The sequence below is a fragment of the Mizuhopecten yessoensis genome, unplaced genomic scaffold (genome assembly GCF_002113885.1).
Source record: "Mizuhopecten yessoensis strain PY_sf001 unplaced genomic scaffold, ASM211388v2 scaffold9359, whole genome shotgun sequence".
In the NCBI taxonomy this organism is placed as follows: domain Eukaryota; kingdom Metazoa; phylum Mollusca; class Bivalvia; order Pectinida; family Pectinidae; genus Mizuhopecten; species Mizuhopecten yessoensis.
The window spans coordinates 4,593-19,863 of NW_018408008.1; the positions used below are offsets into that span (position 1 = coordinate 4,593).

At 36.3% G+C, this 15,271-nt stretch overlaps 1 long non-coding RNA gene across 2 annotated transcripts in view; it reads right to left on the reverse strand.

The window, feature by feature from the left end:
* Nucleotides 1–408: 408 nt before the first annotated feature.
* The window catches only part of LOC110457874, an 82,560-nt gene continuing 67,697 nt past the window's right edge, over nt 409–15,271 (reverse strand). For both annotated transcript variants that reach the window (XR_002463729.1, XR_002463728.1), the window contains exon 4: nt 409–511. This is a non-coding gene — a long non-coding RNA (uncharacterized LOC110457874). The remainder of the gene's footprint in view (nt 512–15,271) is intronic.

Here is a 15,271-nt window from a genome sequence, read left to right on the forward strand (position 1 = left end):
TGGCTTCAAATAGAAATAGGTTTACATTTTCCTTGTACAAGCAAACAGTTTACAGTAGTTCAATTTCACTCTTTTTCTTCTAAAATACCGTAACCGTTCTATTATATTTGTTCCTTGTGACTTTATATACAATTTATATATGTTAGAGCGTGTGTAGCATTTCCCCCGTAACCGTATATGTGATCTATGTTTTATAACTCTAAATCATTGAAGTTATAGGAGAAACAGGGGGATTCGTGACAATATTGAATAGTTTGTTATCATCTTTGATTTCAAACCAAAATTCAAAAATTAGGTTGAAAGTAAATATTAAGAAGGGACACAAAGGAAACGATAATTACATTCTCCCTGAAAGTCAAACCATTTACCTAAGCATACTCAGATCATGACTATGATTTGTCTTCAGGAGACAATTAAATGCAAATATGTAACTGATGTAATCCTACCTTCTTAGATCGTGATGCACCTCCCGTCGCCATTGTTTAACCTAAGATCGCTGCGGCTAAATGTCCTGTAAGATAAAAGATACAACTTCTTTTAGTATGGATATCTTGCTGAATACTAGGCAACATACATAGACTTTGCCGTGATCATTAAAGAAAATTGAAGTAAAACTTGGCACAGATGCAGATAGATTTTATATAGAGAGTATATGATGTGTGGGTTTTGTTTCTCAAAAACCCAAAACACCACAAAAGATATGGCAGTTAATTTATTAAAACAGTGATTCCTAACGTAGGTAGGTTAGTATAGCATATGCTTAATTGACTAGGTTTCTTAAAATAACAAGAGGTTAATTACTTTTACAATAACGGATTAAGGATCAAATTAAGTACAAATGTATACTGCATGTTGTGACTGTATGAGAACAGGCAAAACAGAAATAAAAAGGCCAATAATGAACACTACACTGGTTGTAAAAAAGGAAAACTTAGATGAGTAATCTGTGCATATTTGAAACTATTAAAAGAAATGATGGCAACATTTCAAAAGGGACATTTGATTTACTGTTCAAAATGCCCAACTTTGCAATTGGTGCTATATGAATTAATCGGGAAACGCACAATTGAACGAATTTCAGTCCACAAACAATAGAAACAACCATACATGTTTCTTATTTAGCTCACTTTGTATTTTGGATCTATTAACGTCATAACGTTACAATAACAGTACAATGAATTTGCCTGGAGATTGACACAAATCTTTAATATCATCCGGAATCAATATTTTGTCGCCCGTTTTGTTTTTGTCTGTGTTACAGTGAATATGTATAATCAGAAAACCGTATGCGTTATTAATGTACGAATTTTAAATCAAGTACAAGGAATTACATACTAACAGAGCTTTAGAACTTAATAACTGAGTATGTGCCTTTGAATACCAGAAAAGAGTATTTTAACTAGACTTTATTGCTCGCACCTTTGGTTTCTCAATACATGGTATTATCATTAAAGCTGTGTATGTATTTGGAAAGGTGAACGTAACACACACACAGCTGACTGCTAAGAATGGGATGGATAGAGAATGCCAAACATGAATTATACTGCACACTACAATTATACAGCTGGTTTGTCCTTCTAGGACTCATCAGTGATGTTGATTGGAGCCAAGAATTTGGAAATCAAAATTGTTTAAAGTACTGTTGGAACAGAGGGACAGGTGCGTAAGACTCCTATATTTATGAATTCCCAAATTTAGAGGAGAACTGCTAAAGAAGATGTAGGTATTATTAACGCATTATAAACAGGTGACATAATTATACATAATAATCGTGTACATGACACATACATAGTACCGTGGTGTGATCCAGTGTAGAAACCATGGAATATAGAGTATATACTTATGTGGTGGGTTACATGGAACTCGCGGTGTAGTACACGGGGAGGTGGTAAATGACAGTGTATGTGTATGCGCTTACCGGTGTCATAGTATAACAGATCGTAGTAACACAAATGCCCTGCAGTGCAGTATTGCTTTTTAATGATATGACCGGAACTAAATTATATATATTATATATAACTGGTATTGAACAGGGTTAACAGTTCTATTCTAGGTATCAGAAAAAAGGATGATCAAGATACCCACAATACATTTCCATGTCTCATTATTGCCGTGTCCTTTTTTTCAATTTGATGTATAATTGCAATTAGGTAACAATTTAAATGATCATGATCAAATATAATTACCGCCATTGACTTGTGATTATTAGAACTGAATAATTTAATTGGGTGCGGACAGGATATGGCCGTTTTACTATTGCTAGTATTGGTCTGACTTAACAACGTGTTCAAGCTTTGTGATTAAAAGATAAGTGAGCAGTCCCCTTATGAAATGACTTCAAAATCAAAAAGGATAGATTGCAAAAAAACACCAAAAACCAACCATATATTGTATTACTTGTAAAAGAGCATACCTGAAGATTAGACAGTGACCGGGTAGACACATTTCTTCACACTCAGGGCTCCGTAATGTCACTATACGCAGGTAGCTGTATTCTATATGTTGACTAGGTAATACTTTTAGTCAATGGTACCTTTTATAAACAGGTAAATAAGGTCTGCACACCGACCTATGTCTTCACTACAATCATAACACTGCATCGGTTTTCACCAAAAAAAGCTGTATATATCTACTCCAACATGTCACTTAAAACAGCGGTGTAATCACTGTCACTATGGCTATACCACAGACATTTAAATGCGCTAGTCTCAACAAGCAATGGTGCATGCATATGATATAATGTTTAAATCGACTTTTAAAACCAGTTTTCAATAGTTCTTAAATAATAAACGTTCTTCTATTCAATGTGATACAAAACTAATATAAACACGTAATACAATACGGAATCCTGACAGCTTAATCATCCCTTACAAACATATACAGCATACGTATTATTAACAAATGAGGGTCTTACTGAATTATGATTCGCTATTATAAAAATACGGCATTTTTTTATTCCCAAACATAGCTGTAGGAATCTCCTCCAATATGTCATCAAGCATAACGATGTAAACATTGTCGCTAAGGCAATAAGACGGGCATTTATATGCTCTAGAATAAACAAGCAATGATGCATTGACATGACAAAACATTTAAATTGACTTAGTACAGAAATCAACATACAATCGTAAGTACGGCGAGAAGGCAAGTTATACGAGGGAGTGATCTATAGAAAATTAGGCTGTAAGCTACAGAAAACTTCGTTTGTACATGTTGTATATAGAAACTGAAATAGTCTAGTATGGCTTTTATCAAATGACGAGGACATATATTGAAAACAGGCGTGCATTGAGAGGGCTATTACGACCACCTTCCACCACTATCTCTTTTATCCCATTGTCGAACTAGTCTTTTTGAGGTAAAATAATTATTTCTGTGGAAATGTATAAACTGTTTTAAAGACATGTTCAGAGCCAAGTTTTACCACTTTTTGCCATTTTTTGAACATCTCTTTTTTGACTAAATATGTTTTATTAACAATACAGGACATCTTAATTTAAATAAAGATCGACCTTACTCCTAGGCAAAATACACGTTTGATATGCTGTACATATGTATACATATATTTTTGTTTTGTTTGCTGCGTTGTTTTTATCGCGACTTTTTCGGTAGGATTTCACTGCCAACTCAACTATTTCAGTTTCCTAGATTCATATCGAATCTATTGACAAATATAAAGTATATGTCTGGATCCAGGCTCTCCAGCCCCCTTTTGCATTACATCTGAGATACTAACATCAATTTTTCGACTCGAAATATGTTTTATGAGCAACACAAGGAAATTTAATTTAAAAAGAAAATGGTGAACTTGTTCCTTGGAAATATACACCTCTGAACTCATTGTACAATTAAGTTTCAAAATATAATATTGGAAGGTTCTTTTACATGTCACAACTGTTAATAACTGTTAACCAGTGAGCAATCGCAAACAATGAGATGAATATTATTTTCTTGGGCTCTGCAAGAACTAAACCAGCATGTTACTATACTACAGTCGCAATATCAAGTGACACATTTCTGCCGATCTTTCATGTTTGAAAACAAACCTTTATTACTTTCCACAATAATAAGTTTGCAACACGTATGAATTGATTTATTCAAACTAATGATCACGCGTGTTTGCTTCGTATTAGCACACACATGGTCTCTAGGTCTGTCAACTTTAACTGGTAAGCTTTTCGCCTGACATTTTCAGATGTAACTGTCATTCCATTTCGTGATTCGGACGTTGACAGTGATGTTGCAAAATTATCAACCAACTACCTCTTGTCATTCTGTCATTTTTATCATTAATCTTGAAACACAATTGATCACGTGGTAGACTTTATCTGCTGTGTACCTTTCGCGAATCAATATAGAGGTAGCTTCAATAGGACATACACAAATCCATGCAATGGTATATTGATGTTGCTATTCCCTACGTAGCATTCAGCATTTGGGGTAATTACACCAACTGGTATCCTATGTGACTGAGTGGAAAACTGTGCTGGATGAAGTAGAGGACATTTAATTAAATCCCCAATTATACCAGAGGTTCCTACATAAGTTGCCTCTTACAGCATACTGTATGAAACGAGGAAAACGTCTTCCCTACTTGATCGCACTGATAGATCAATCTTGAAAGGGTGATCTTAAAATATGCAATTCAGATAGAGTATCGTCGCCTTATTGCTACCGTATTAATGTCGTCGCCAGCTCTGACGAAAAGCATTCGTAAGTAATACCTGATTGTTTGAGGATCATTCTATGTTATCTTGAAAGCACACTAACATAATAAAGGATATACAAGCTATGAAACACGACACGTGTCTTTGTGTACATTTACCTCGGAATTTTTTATTTTTTTTGCTATGACGGAGTAAAAACAAAACTAAGCTGATGATATGACTAATTTCAGTAAATTTCATCATTTACAACCTGGAGAAGCGAGTTGTTGTTTCTCTATCCACCTACATGAAGCTACATAGAGAATATTGAACTCTAACATTTATATATATGTAATCAGTATTTCCTTTCTGCTCGATATGTAATGTACATTAACTTCGTTAATATTGAAAATCGACTATTGCCCTACACATATTATGTTCCAGTCCCTTTTTACCTTGCTTACATAAAGTATTTGTAAATCTGTATTACCAATGGCATTCATTAATATTCGATCATTCATTGTTAAATGTTTTGATCCGTGACTGCCCTTTTTAAACACTTTGGATTAAAGGGACTAGATTGAATGGCTGAAATATCAGATGTATGACCACTGTTATCCTTGAATTATAATTGACGCGTGACCATATTTTTCGGCATATTGAGGCCGCGAATAGATTGCGAAATGTTGCGTGTCTGTGTATAGTTTATACCTTTTGGGTTTGTTTATTTGTAATACATATATGAAAGATACGCACCGAAGGATTCGGGATTCTGATTGCATTACGGATAGCATTACTGATAAGAAACATCTTGATCCGTGTCTACCCTTTACAAATAGAATATGTATATAACTTAACACTTTAGATAGAATCAGGTGTATTGTCACAGTCAACCTTTCAGGAAATCTGACTCGTGGCCATATTTTACGGCGTATAAAGGACGGACGGAAACTATTGTGGAATGTGGCGTATCTGTGCATAATTTATTCCTTTTACTGATATGTTTATATATTTGCAATACGTATATGTAAGGTACCTACCGCAGAATTCGAGGATTGTGGTTGTGTTACTGATGGCATCATTGTGGAACGCTGCTTGTCTTTTAAAAGGTGCATATTTTTGGGGAAAGTCATTTAAGGACTCATCAGAATCCATGCTTTTTTACAATATATACAGGAAGGATAAACCGTGTTTAAATGGGATTATAATATGGTTAAACTTATAAGCAATCAACTATTTTACGTTTTTTTTTTCATTTTTTAACTTAAAACGAATGGAGCTTTACGTTTTACCATCAAACATCCGAAAAATGGACTAGTACGTATTGCTATTATTTTACATATATAAGACACATTTTAGAATGAATGTACACATTCCTATGCGTTTTTGAAGGGTTGACTTTTGATAATTGGATTACTTGTTGATATATCCAGGAAGTGTTAAAGCTAGAAAGTTATGATCACATTATGAAGTAAACCGTCACAATATACGTTATCCTTTCAATCAAAGCTGACCCTATGAAAGCTGGGTCCACGTCCGAGTCCTTTGATCTTCCATGTGTATTTGTATGTGGATGGCCTCTATTGAGTAGATAAGATTGTGTGAGATAAGTGCAACCGGCACAGAGCTGAGAGCGAGTAACTTCCTCGCTGCGGTCACTCCGCCAGGGCAGACACGGTTTAAATTTCTAATGCACTTTAAAACCGTAGTTGCTGATCTCGAGAGACCACCCTTGCTGCTGCTTTACACTTTTAGTGGCCGATCGTATAAAGGGTTTACAATCTGTATATGACAGTTTGATATTGGTCTGCTCGGAGATTAATGCATTTTAGCCGTTTTTAATGTGGCTCGGAATCCATAGCAAAACATTTTTTTCACTCTTTTGAGATACGAGATATGCGGGTAGCGAAGTGTTGTTTACAAGTGTTTTAACTTGTCACTACAGACTTTAAAGGAACGATAAAGAGTCAGAACAGACGATTGCCCTTTTAACGCAATGCGCATCGATATAGTCAATGGCCAAACCGACGGCACACGTTTCAGCGACCCCTTGTTATAGATGGACACTATATGATACAGGTAGTAGAGTAAGAAGGACATGCAAGCCGCATAAAAAACGACCCGTATTGCCATAAAAAATAAATCGTGATTTTAAAAGCAAATTTCTAAATTTAGACCTTGATATCTTGAAATATTTATCTGCACGCTGAGCTTCATAATGTTACATGGGTAACATAGACCTGTATGTTGACCTTGTAGAAGAATATTCAACAATGATAACCCTTTTACTGTGGTCTTCACGGTGACCTGCAGACGAATTCTCTACAAGAAGAGTTCCCTGATCATTTTATAATGAGGTAGTTGAGACCTTAACGTTGACCTGGTAGACGGAACCTCTACACTCTGAGCCCCTATTGCATATAATTAGTACACATGGTGTATTGTGATCCACACTCTGAATTGATGAATTGATTGAAAAAATGGATACTCTACAATCTTAGCCCCTGTGTGTATTACATACACCGGTTATTGTTGTCCACACGATGACTTTGTAGACGGATACTCTATAATGTTTGCCCTGTGTGTATTGTATACACCGGTTATTGTGGTCTTCGCGATGACCTTGTAGTCGGATACTCTACAATCTGAGCCCCTTTGTGCATTTTATACACCGGTTATTGTGGTCTTCGCGATGACCTTGTAGTCGGATACTCTACAAGCTGAGCCCCTTTGTGCATTGTATACACCGGTTATTGTGGTCTTCGCGATGACCTTGTAGTCGGATACTCTACAATCTGAGCCCCTTTGTGCATTTTATACACCGGTTATTGTGGTCTTCGCGATGACCTTGTAGTCGGATACTCTACAAGCTGAGCCCCTTTGTGCATTGTATACACCGGTTATTGTGATCTACACGATGACCCATTTGACGGATAATCTTCAATATGAGTTTATTTTCGTATCCCTTACACCGGTTAGTTTGGTCAACACGATGAGCTAGCAGACGGATACTCTACAATTTGAGCCCCTGCGTGTATTTGTACACTGGTTAGTGTGGTCTACACGTTGACATTGTTGACGGATACTCTACAATCTGACCCCCTGCGTGTATTGTATACACCGGTTGTTGTGATCCACACGGCGACTTCGTAGACTGTTCTCTACAATCTGTTTATTTTATACACCGTTTATTGTAATCTGCACGATGACTTTGAAGACGGATACTCTACAATTGGATGCCTGTGTGTATTTTATACACCGGCTATTGTTGTCCACACGATGACTTTGTAGACGGATACTCTATAATGTTTGCCCTGTGTGTATTTTATACACCAGTTATTATGATCTACACGTTGACCTTGTTGACGGATAATCTACAATTTGAGCCCCTGTGTTTATTTTATACACCGTTTATTGCGATCCACACGATGATTTTGTAGACGGACACTTTTCAATTCTAGCCCCTGTGTTTATTTTGTACACCTGTTATTGTGATCCACACGATGATTTTGTAGACGGACACTTTACAATTTGAGCCCGTGTGTGTATTTTGTACACCGGCTATTGTGATCTACACAATAACCCAGTAGACAGATACTCTACGATCTGAGTTTTCTTTTATATCCTTTACCCCGGTTAGTTTGGTCAACACAATGACCCAGTAGACGGATACTCTACAATCTGTGATAAATTGAGCTTATTTTGAAAACCTGTTTCATACAAGTTCCATATATATATACACACATACTTTTTATCTATATTTATGTTAAACACATACCAGGAAGTAAGTCAACAACTGATGAAATGTCGGTGAACTATGTTAATCATATTCCGTAACATTAACACATTAACGTGGTAAGGTAGGAAACTATACCTTTCCAGGTACGACCAATAAGTAGAACGCCGGAAAGTTGAAGATTGCAGCGCTATTTACTGCACCATCCGACCCGGTGACAATTATGATGGAAACATGATTTGTATTCCAAAGGCGCTACTCTCTACTGACTAGAGAAATCGATTACCATAGGTATAAAAGTAATATTGTATGCGACATGTGTGTTCTTCTTACTACTTTTACCGAGTGACAGGTACATATTATTTTCATGCGGTTTAATATAAAACTTTGTTCTTCTTTGATGTCTCATTTGGTTCAAAATGCAGTTGAAACATGCAAAGTAACGGAATAGTTATTGATGCTGGAATGAGTGTCATTTCTGCGGCTACATCAATTCTGCCAGACAGTGAATGTCAATAGAAAAGATAGTTTGAAATTGACATGACTGTTCCTTGTATTAATCAAACAGTTTGACGGAAAATAGCCGATCAGTTTCCGACTGGAAAACATTCACGTGGAATGGTTATTTGCTGTTTTTGGATTTAACAATAAGTTTGGTTAGTAGCATTATCTAAGTGCTTAACAAAGTAAATATAGATATAACAACATACCTGCAGTTCCAACCGTGAATTCTGGGAAGTATTTTCTACACGCAGAACGTCATAATATCATGCTAACTTTGTAAACAAAAGCATGTACAATCACTGGTGTCTCTTATATATGAAATGCATGTCAGAGGAACTGTGAAGACTCTACCCGTACAGTCAGAACTCCATTACTGATACTGCACATGAAGCGGGAGACATGGGCGGATATTCGTCGATCAGAGCTCCCTCTGGTGGTATATAGGTATATTATTACTAGTGTAACACTGATGAATATTTTTTCTTTTAAAAACCTGTTCTCACTAAGGTTCTATTAATATGCCCGCTTTACTGTCAGCAATTTCTGTATAATCCATGTAACATAATAGTATATTCGTGACAAGTCGGTAAACTGAATATGACTGAAGTAACATTAACAAAAGAAGGCGTTCTACACAGGATTGTTTCCCGACATTTAAGTCTGATATTAAACATGGGTTTGCTGTGTACGAACCAGGCACCAGCCCATACTCGACATTTTCTTGCGCTGGTTAAACGAGAAAGAGATAAGTACAGGTGTGTGATAGCACAACGCACCAACATTACCGTGCGCACATCTTGAATACATCGTGCGCAAACCACCCGCACAAAGTCCGCACAACAGTATCGATCTGGCCGTTGTGCGATAAAACGAACACGTATGTTTGATATGGTTGATTTGAGGCTCGAGTAAGAATATGGTACATCGTATATGTATCTAAGTCTTGACTGGTATTTTTTTCCACTTTTTCCAATTCTCCAATGCATACTACACAGTATTGCAATGACTGTAAGACGGTCAAAAATATGTGGTACTGCTACATGATAAATATTTGTATAACCATCTTATTCTGGCTGATATATGGTAATACTCTTTTATCACGTAAGATATAAGCTTAATATAAGCCTATAGGCTTGTGTCTTATCAATAATTGAACTCGTTTAATCAATTCATTATGACATGGACACGAATGCACAATACTCTATTTTTAGGGGAAATAGTCTCATTACATGTATGACACTGCAATTATTTCAAAATAATTTGTTGTTTGTCTCTCAGCAACACACATCCATTATTTGCTATACCCCGCTGAAGTGGGGATGATTTTTAACATTCACCTCAATTTCCCCTTTTCAGCCCAACCCCTGTGTCCTCAGGGGGACACTTCCTCTATTCATGCACAATCAATTCATCATTGCTAAATGACTATCTACATTTTAAAGTGTGAAACCCTCACCCTACCTGGTAAGTCTGACCTCCCTCTCCACCTTGTAAAGTATGAACCATTCAACATACCTTGTAAGTCTGAACATCCCTCTCTACCTTGTAAAGTGTGAACCATTTACCTACCTGTTAAGTATGACCATCCCTCTCTATATTGCTACCTGTGGATCCCTCACCCTACCTGGTGAGTCTGCACATTCCTCTCTGCCTTGTAAAGTGTGATCCCCTCACCCTACCCGGTAAGTCTGAAACTCACCCTCTACCTTGGAAAGTGTGAACCCCTCGTCCTTCTTGATAAGTCTGAACATCCCTCTCTACCTTGTAAAGTGTGAACCCTTCTTCTACCTGGTAAGTCTGAAACTCACCCTCTCCCTTGGAAAGTGTGAACCCCTCACCCTTCTTGATAAGTCTGAACATCCCTCTCTACCCTGTAAAGTGTTAACCCTTCAACTATCTGGTAAGTCTGAACATCCCTCTCTACATTGCTACCTGTGGATCCCTCACCCTACCTGGTAAGTCTGAACATCCCTCTCTACCTTGTAAAATGTGAACCCCTCACCCTACCTGGTAAGTCTGAAACTCACCCTCTACCTTGGAAAATGTGAACCCCTTATCCTTCTTGATAAGTCTGAACATCCCTCTCTACATTTTTAAGTGTGAACCCATCAGCCTACCAAGTAAGATTGACCTCCCTCTCTACATTATATGTGAACCCCTCACCCTACCTCGTATGTCTGACCGCAGTCTCTACATTGTAAAGTGTGAACCCATCAACCTTCATGGCAAGTGTTACCTCCCTCTCTACATTGCAAAGTGTGTTCCCCACACCCTACCTGATATGTCTAAACATCCCTCTCTATATGCTGTACATATGTATACATAGATTTTCGTTTTATTTGCTTAGTTGTTTTTATCGCGACGTTTTCGGGATGATTTCACTGCCAACTCAACTATTTCAATTTCCAAGATTCATATCGAATGTATTAACAAATATAAATACTAAGTAAACAATACAATTTACTTATTGACAGATATTATAACGAGTTAAGAGGTCGTTTGCTATCGTTTACGCGTAATGATCAGATTAAAAATGACAACGTTATACAAAACATCGGAAATTTGTGTTTTAAATATAATTATTATCCAAATATAGCTCATTTAAGTGGACTTATAAAGTGTAAAAGAAATAACATAAGTCTAAGATGCAGCTTTATAAATGTTTTTTTTTAAATAATATATGTAGACATACGGGGTATCGATATTTTATACATATAACAAAGCATTGCTAAGCGGGGTAATGTAATGGTCCCCTCGTTGTCAACATTATTTGGACTCAAGTGTGGTTTAGGGTGAGAAATGTTTTCGGTGGTCGGGTAGGTGAATCCATACCTTTACACGTACGATCAGGAAACCAAACCACGGTCGCCTTCACTACGCCACCTGATCACCATAACCACCTTTGCAAACGTCTCTAATTAGGCCTTATTGAAGGAAAATATTCCCATTTTATTTATATAACATTACAACTATTTCGAAATATTGGCTATGTCACTAAGCAACATTTGTCCCTCACTGAGTTTCTGTTATGGTTACTCCACTAAAGTGGGATTGGTTTTAAACATTAACCTCAATTCCCTCTATTTGTCCACACACATGTGCTCTCAGGCGGACACATCTTCCATTTTTACACAATTGGTTTCAAAATTGCCTTATGATACTCTAAACCATAAACTCCCTCAATTAGTTGTATTTTATGCAGGGTAGTTAAGTCTGAATATTGGCATTGTAGATGGATAATCTCAATCAAAGTTATCTAGTGTATTTTAAACAGAGTAGAATATGCGTAACCATTTACTTTTTAGGTAGAAATTTTACAATATGAGTTCCCTGCTGTATTTGGTACATGTTGATATTGTGAGGTACAGTATCATATGTATTGATAGACAGGTAAACAAGGTTTGCGGGTTAACCTCGTAGGCGGATTCCCCTCAGCCGGATCTGCCTCTGGTAGTGCACAGCATGACATATCTGAAAAGTCGTTTTTGTTTTGACCTGTTTTCACATAGAATTATAAATGCACGCGTACTACGTTTAGCTATTTCTATAAAGCAAATACCAGGAAGTAAGACAACAATGGATTCATGAAAAGCCGGTGAATTATGATTATTTACGAACAACTAACATTAAAAAAAGACTTTTCTATACAAGCCTGGCAAACACGGGTTTACGGACCAGGATGACATTTTCAGTTGATACCGTGCTCTTGTTAACAAGCATAACACTTTTCTTTAAATGGGAACCAAGTGGGAAACTGATATTTATGTTACTTTGTAACAATAGCTTGTGAAGTATATACGGAAGAATCCATGGAACATTACGTTATTTTAGTGCAATATGTCGTTACAATGTCATATTCACTCCATTTTAAAGAAAAAACTACCACATCCTCCTTTAAGTAGTGTAATTTCAATTATTATTACATAATATAGTTTTGTAATTTTCCCGCCAAACAGTTACTTGTGATTTACTCACGTTTTGATTCCAAACAAACACTTTTCGTGTCCAAAAGTAAAATCGTATGTACTTATAATTAAAGGCAGTTATCTCAGTCTCTGATATGATAATACAACCTGCATATTATTTAGCAACGATATCACAATCACCTAAAACTAAATGAAATTAAATTATTATGAGAATGGTTTCTTAATACTTACAATGGTAGTTTTATGGAACAAAGACAACGAAACCCACAAACAACATTGATAGAACAATCCAGACACATGCGAATGCAAATTTGTGTGAAGTGTGCGAACGATGGTTTCGTGTAGACCTTCACAACATTAATAACAGGTCGTATAAGGAATTTAGAACGGTAATTTAGCGACTAATAAATATATTTTTATGTTCAAAATTTAATTAGTGCATGCGTATTGTATTGTATTGTATTGAATCATACCGATATTCTTTTCTGCAGATGTTATTAATCCATGTTTGTCATTATATTTCATTTTGAAATGATTGTACTGTTTCATTATAGTGGAATTATGTATTAATTATGGTGGATTACTTGCATTTGTAAATAACATTTCTTGAAAATAAAATGATATACAGTTATTGTATTTTGTGCTTGTGAATATAATGTGATATCAACCTGAAAAAAGTGTATTTATCAGGAATTATCGAATGTGTTTCAAATGAACAACCAGTTTTCCTCTTACCATTTCATTGCTCTTTTGTCAGAAATTGGAATTTTGAATTTCGATCGCCTTTTATCTGCCAATGATATGCGGTGTATGCTGTTAAGAAAAGTTACCACTAAGTTATTGCACTTATTTGTACCATTATAACTGAGTTAATAATCGAATCTAAAGCCGTAAACACTTGAGGTGATTTCACGAGAATGATATATGAATTAAGATACAGAAGAGTTAGATCCATGATACAAACATGTATGACTGGGATTGTTTAGAATACACAGTTATCTCATATTGGGTGAAGTGTATTCATTTGAACCGGTGTAATGGAAGAGTATAGTATAATGGAAAATGTACAGTATTAAACTATTTGGAAATTACTTAGAGTATTCAATCTGGAGTATGAAGGCATAAACCAGAGTACGAGAAAATGTTTTTGACCTCAACAAGGTAACTTTGAGTAGGTGTGGCCTACTAGACCTTTCTCATTTTTGGGTAGACCTAGCACGGACATGGAGACAGAGACCTAGACAAGCAAATAAAAGGGTAATTTCCAAAATAATTTGATATGGAGCGTAGCGTATAGGGTATGTCAGAGTGTGTAAACACACGTGACTACAGGTAAGCGAACAGGTAACATCATACGGAGACACAGATTATAAATTATGTAATCGGTAACCACAGTCGTTATAGTCTTTTTCGTGGCTCAATGCGACAGGTATGTAACCGTTGTAATTGATATTTCAATATCTCCGTTAAGGATCTTACCCGCCATGTCTGGGTTTTCTTTCCGACGCCGATTGAGTTAAAAGAAATTCTCCGAGCCAAAAAATCAGTTCAAAGAAGTTTGAATTTTACCAGAGCGACAGGGATCTCATATACATTTGTGGATTAAAATTACCATCAACAAACTTCCTAGGACACGATATTTCCATATTACGAAAGAAATGTTTAACGCTTACCCGGTATCTTTTTATAATAACGTTAAGCTGACGGTATTTGTTCCACACATTTTCGTCTCTTCGTTTCTTTGCATTTTTGTATAGTGGTGGTTGGACATAAGGTCGCTTATTAGCATCCCTTTGTGGCAAAGTAACGTTTGAATGTTCCTTCGTAACAGTAACATGATGGCGACGAAGCGACTTGTATCATTATATGAGCTACACTATTAGCCATACAAGTCTGTATTTTGGTGCCAACTGTGATTGGTTGTTTATTCTCCTATAAAATAACAACAGAAGAAAGTAGAAATTTATTCAGTTTTCTTCTATTTTCGACTTCGTGTTTAATTGACAGCTTTCATGGAATTTCTCCGTGAAACACAACCAACATATTTAAATATTGGGGAGGGAGGGAGGGAGGGGGGGATCATTTAATGCTATTCTTAGAAGACTATTTTAAGGATCAATTCAGGGTAGTGAATTTTCGGATTTCTATACTACTGCGATCAACTCTAGCATGCACCGAGTCTTTGTGTTCGGTACAAATCGTAATTAACAAAGAAATAATTCTGAAAAAAAAGCAACAGTAAGGTGAGATAAGCCAAGATAAATTTATCAGTTGTACATGTAATGAAAACCAGGGAATGTAACTGGAAGCAAGGAAAACTAAAAGATCGTTATCTAGTGTTTTGTCACAAGCAGAGGGACAGGAAACCTTAATAGAGATGAAATGACAAAAACATGTTTGAGATGTTCCGTGATTTTACTACTCTCAGTGTCCGTCTCTGACTCCGTGCTAGGTCTGCC